This window comes from Vipera berus, assembly GCF_964194415.1.
Source record: "Vipera berus genome assembly, chromosome: 1".
Lineage (NCBI taxonomy): Eukaryota > Metazoa > Chordata > Lepidosauria > Squamata > Viperidae > Vipera > Vipera berus.
The window spans coordinates 68121731-68127682 of record NC_138202.1 but is presented as its reverse complement, the minus strand read 5'-3'; positions in this window follow the sequence as shown (position 1 = coordinate 68127682).

Below are 5952 nucleotides of genomic sequence, written 5' to 3'. Positions count from 1 at the left end.
TTTTATGGTGCCTGTGTTTGATCAGCATTAGTTGATTCCTGAGGCTGATACTCCATAGGTTCAGTGGGAACAGCTTAGTCCTGTGCCATGATACCTCTTGTGGTATCCCCAAGGTCACCCATGTCTCAAAATGCAGTTATATTATTGACTTGTATGGCATTGGTTTCTTATTCTTATGTATAAGGCTGACAGCAATCTCCCAAAGTATTGTCTGCCTCACTCTTGTGGGGATTTTGTTGGAAAATGCACAGCAGTATTGTATTTTCTCCATTTGTGTACTGTTCACTATTTGCCTAACTATGTATTCTTTTTGGCAATGATTTTGTAGCCTTTTCTAACCTTATGAGTATCTTGATCTACTGGAATCTTTTTCAATTCACATCCATAAACCTGTGTCATGAATAACAGACTCTGTTGATGGCAATCAATATCTGTGTGCATTTTTTTAGGGAAGTGTGCCCCTCAAACTTACACCTGTTTGTCATTTCTTGCATAGGAAAGTTTGACTCAATTTACCTTGTTTGGAGAGCTGAGTATCCTAGGGCTCCTCATACTTTTCCTAAGAAGCAGAGCGAATGTTAGCTCTGTGTGTTCCATAAAGGCATGGCACACAACACGGTTTTTATGTTGTTTGTTTAACCAGAATCTCTTTATCCATTGATAGAACTTAGAGGAAGCTCTGAGCACACCTACATCACAGCATTTCAGAATGATGGGTAGTTCTAAAGAATTCACAAGCTTTCTGTTGGTGCTATAAATACAGCTTGCTCTACGGTTAGTGACTGCAGCTTCGATGTTCTACCCTTTGTATTATAGTCACATGATAGATTTACACATTCTAGGAATTGGGTAATTCATTTGTGTTTGGTAAATAGTTCTGTATCTGCTGCCGCATGTAGTGTACCTCAGAGTGTAGCATTTCTCAGCTTCCGGGTTCTGCTTTCCATGAGCTGATTAGATTAGAGCTGGCCACAAATTTTTCTGAGCCCCACTGTAAAGATAGTATGGAGTGACATGCTGGGTGGGTGGACTATAGTCAGGAACCAAAATTACAGTTCTCATATATGAATCTCCTAGGATTGTAAAAGGAATGAAGATCGTTAAGGCAACATGATAACGTTCTACTGAATTCAATTGTGCTTTTGTTAGGTAAATTCAGACTGACTACTAGATAGCAGCAAATGTAGGTCATTTAGCATAACCCCACAGGGATCAGCAGCAATGGGCACTGGCTTGAAAATTATGGGTGTGACTGGGTGATCAAAGCCCCACCCTCTTTTTAATGTGTTTTGCATGCATATAAAGAGGAGTAGGACTTTGCTTGCCTGGTTGTGTTTTCCAGTATGACAGTTGCTGTGAGTGCCTCTGCACAACATCACTGCCTTCATGTAGTCCTGAATGGGGCTAGTGAATAATAAAGATGTTAAGTCATTTAATTTATTTTTTAAAAAAACAAAATCATATTGCTATGTTTCTGAAGTATATCTGGAGTTTTGAAAAATGCTATTTGTCAGTTCTGGGGTCCAGTATTGTCCCCCTCACCGTTTTGCTTTAGGAAGAGACTGCAATTTTGGGGCAGAAAATGGAAAAGAGGCTTTACCGCGGAGCTCAAAGCATCTCTCTTCCATGCATTTATGTTGAGTGGCAGATCCATGAGAAAAAAAATGGGCATATCATAGTTATATACTGTATGTAAATGTAAAACACACAACACATTAGAAGCCCATTAGGAGCACCAGTTTTATAACTGAACAGCAACAGCAAAACATTTCTACCCATTTAATTATCAATAAAGCAAGAAAGCTAAAAAGATATTCTCCACTGAAAGCAGTGATCATCTTGTACATCCAGTGAAATACGCATAGTGGAAATTAATTTCTGTATAGCTGATAATGAAATGTACACATTAAGATTTATAAAATATTTATATTTCAGGTAGTAAACAGTCAGTGCCATCAAAAACAATTACAGTATGCAGGCGCTAGATACGTCTGTGTATAATAAAGGCTGAGAGTTGACTTAAATAATTTCATAGGCATGTTCATGCAGGGATTTTTTTTTGGCAATGCTGGCAATGCTGCTTTGCTACTGCCTTTTTTCTAGGATATTATTTCACTTCCCAATGAAAACTACAGCCTTGGGATCCTGTGAAGTCTCCTATCCAAATACTAAAGAGGCCTGACTCTGCTTAGCTTCAGAAGTCAGAAAAGTGTTGCTACCTTCGTAAGGCATCTATGTATTCACAGATTATGCAACATATGACTAAATAAAGGAGAATACTTGTAGCTCAGGGTTGAAATGACGGGTTCTTGGTGCTTGCTAAGCTTGCTTGTTTTCTTGCAGATATTTCATTACCCTAATTGGTAACATCATCAGTGCTGATGTCTGCAAGAAAACAAGCAAGCTCAGAGAGCACCAAAGACCTCTCATATGGCTAAATAAAGGGCAGTGTAGTCTTAGTCCTTAACTCATGCCTTCTTCATTCATAGATCATTAGACGACAGATTCCATGTTTTTGTCAGCATGATGGCCAACAGCCAATACCTCTGAGGAACTGAAGAAGATTGTTCTAATTCAACGTTGTTAATAATTTATTTTCTTTACACTGGCATATGCATTGGCGTTTATAAAAGATAATAATACAGTTTGGCAGTCTGTTGCAGTTCAGGAATCATGTATTTGAGGGAACACCTGCTGCCAGCATCAAGCTCCCTTCGTCCAGTGCGCTCACACAGGGAGGGTCTTCTCAGGGTGCCGCCAGTAAAAGATTGCCGGCGGATAACACCCAGGGGGAGGGCCTTCTCTGTGGGTGTGCCTGCCCTCTGGAACCAGCTGCCTGTGGAGCTTAGGACTGCCCCTGACGGTTCATTCCACCGGGACCTGAAGACCTGGCTCTTTGAGCTCTCCGGCCCAGGTTGAGAATTTTTTAACTGGGGTTTTTATTTTTAGGGATAATTTAATCTTTTTTAATTGTTTTTTAACTTTTGTATTTTGTATTGGTTTGGTTTTTAAATACCCTGTAAACCGCCCTGTGTCCTTCGGGAAAGGGCGGTATATAAATCTAATAAAATAAAATAAAAAATAAAATAAATGTACACATGCAGCCCACACCCATATTCCTTCTGAAGATTTCTTCAATATGTGTATGTGTGTGTGTGTGTGTATGTATTTGCATGCCCACAGACTGCTGATGTGAAGCTACTGAAAGTATAATTTTACCTGAGGAAAAAGGGAGGAAGGTGAATGCCTTGGTTGTTAAGGGTACCTGCAAGATGTACAGACTTTTAAGAATCATTTTGCTCAGTAGAAATATATTAAAAACATAAAAATAGATTTCCAGCACAGAAACAAAAATGCCTCTTTTGTTCTGCCATTCTGTTCAAGCCTATTTTAATAGAACCTTATATTTTCTCAAGCTCCTTTGTATGTTAAGCAAATAATTGGCATATATTGTAAAAATATTCATTTTGGACTGCTCTTTATGAAAAGCACAGAACTGGATGTGCAGCAGTGCAAATCACTGCTTTAGCCAATAGTGCTAAGGCATGCTAGTTACCTCTCTGGAAAGATGCCCTGTTAAAGCTGTGTGGGAGAGAAATATACTTCATCAGCACCAGCAGATTACAGTATATTGTAAAATAATAATAATAATGAGATGGATACTTGGACTCACCTTGAAAAATTGGCCAAAAGGAAAGCCAACAGAGGGAGGTTAAGGAACTGAAGAAAGGGGGTAAGGAACTATCTGGGGGGTGGGGACTCAATGAAAGTCAAGCACATTTTGGTAAGAGAAGGAGATGAATGAAGAGAATATTAGACAGTGAGACATGGCAGATACATCTGTGATGAACCTGGGAAAGATCTTGTTAAATCTCTCAATTCACATGTTTTGCCTCTTTTTCTTGCATATTGGAAATAGAAAATAAGATATTTTCCTATTTCCACCCCACCCGCCCTTGTATTTCAGGCTTTGGAACATTTGAAGAAACAAGAAGAATTACATTAGATGTGCTATTCAATCATGATACTGAGATAGCATTCTACAAAATCTGGTGCATTGTTTTGGAGTAGAACTCTTACATATATCTGCTGGATATCAGATTGGTAAAAGCTAGACATAAGAATCTAGTGACTTCCTAATATTTTAATAATTGAACTTCCAGAATCCTTTATCACTGACTGTACTAATGATAACTTTATTGTCACTTTGAATGTACACCAATCGGCATACATCAAAATGAGATTTCGTTGCATACAGCTCTCAAAAGGTCACCACCTCCGATATATACTCCTTGTTCGTGGCCCGCTCAAATTTCACATTGTCCATTTTAGTCTCTAGGGAGTGAACGATGGCAAACAGGACAGATGGAAATGGGGCTCCATGTGGATTAGCCCTCAAATTCACTTGTATTCTGACAACCTTGCCTTCTTTCCTTTTTCTGATCCTGACTCTTCCACCTTTTCCTTAAAGAGGCCTTGCTTCTTTTCGCCCCTGGAGCACACTGCCGCTGCCACCAACTCCTGTCAATAGATGTTATCAAAAAAACATCTGGAGAGGATTAGATTGTTAACTTCTGAAGTAAACCACTTGTTATGAGCATGGGGTGGGGTTGGAAGTGACGTCTCTTCTAAGAACTTCTCTTAAGATATCTCTCTCTCTCTCTCTCTCTCTCTCTCTCACACACACACACACACACACACACACACGTTTGTAAATATGTAAATATTTATGAACCTAACCCCCCCCCCTTTCATTCATTTGTCTCCAATTTTCAGACTGCCTGGAGAAGTCCCTGCAGTTCTCTTGGCATGAGTTTTCAGAAGAGATTTGCTATTGCCTTATTTCTAGGGCTGAGAGAAAGTATAGTCCTTGACTTACAACTGTTTCTTTAGTGACCATTTGAAGTTGCAACAACTCTGAAAAAAAATTGATAGTTTTTCACACTTGGGGCATCATCATGGTCACATAATCAAAATTCAGACATTTGGCAACTGACTTGTATTTATGACAGTTGCAGTGTCCCGGGGTCATATGCGACCATCCCTTTTGCGACCTTCTGACAAGCAAAATCATTGGGGAAGCCAGATTCACTTAACAACTGCGTTACTAACTTAACTTCAGCGATTCCCTTAACAAATGTGACGAGAAAAATAAAAATGGGACAACATTCACTTAACAAATGTCTAACTCAGCAACAGAATTTGGGCTCAATTGTAGTCATAAGTTGAGGATTACCTGTAATTGGACCAAAGTCACTCAGCTAGCTTTGTGCTATAGATTGCTACCACCTGGATTTAAGATAGGGTCTTTGCAGATATTTCTTTAATAGTTTAAATTTAAAGTAGGAGAGGAAGCGATATTTGATTCTATCTGTTTTATGAGAGAGAGAGAGAGAGAGAGAGAGAGAGAGAGAGAGAGAGAGAGAGAGAGAGAGAGAGAGAGAGAGAGAGAGAAGAAAAGTGAAATGAAGCAAATAGCATAGAAAAGGTATGGGATGATTTCAGGGATAATCATTTTTATTATGTCTTATGAATCACGCACAATATTTTTATTTAAAAATTAGATAATAAAATCAGGAATCTGGGTCTTACCACCATGTAGCACATACGGGAACGAGATTAGTATGGCTAATGAGTATGAGTTGAAGTTTATGAAGCTTTTCAGTAAATTCAGTAAAGTTCACAGGATGGTCTTAGAAATTTCTCTTATCCTAGCCGTGAGCTTTAGATTAACTGGAGATAACCCTATAAACTGTAAAAATCCCTGAAGAAGCAATCATATCACAATAACCTCCTAACTAACCAACCTACAGCCTTTATTGACTCTTTGATTCAGAGTTGACATTTCTTAGATTTCTAGATGAATATGTCTCTTTTCTTGGAGAAATGAACAATTGAGACATTACTGTATGTATTGCTGTTACTGGCAAACAAGGAGTTGCCCTTAAAAAG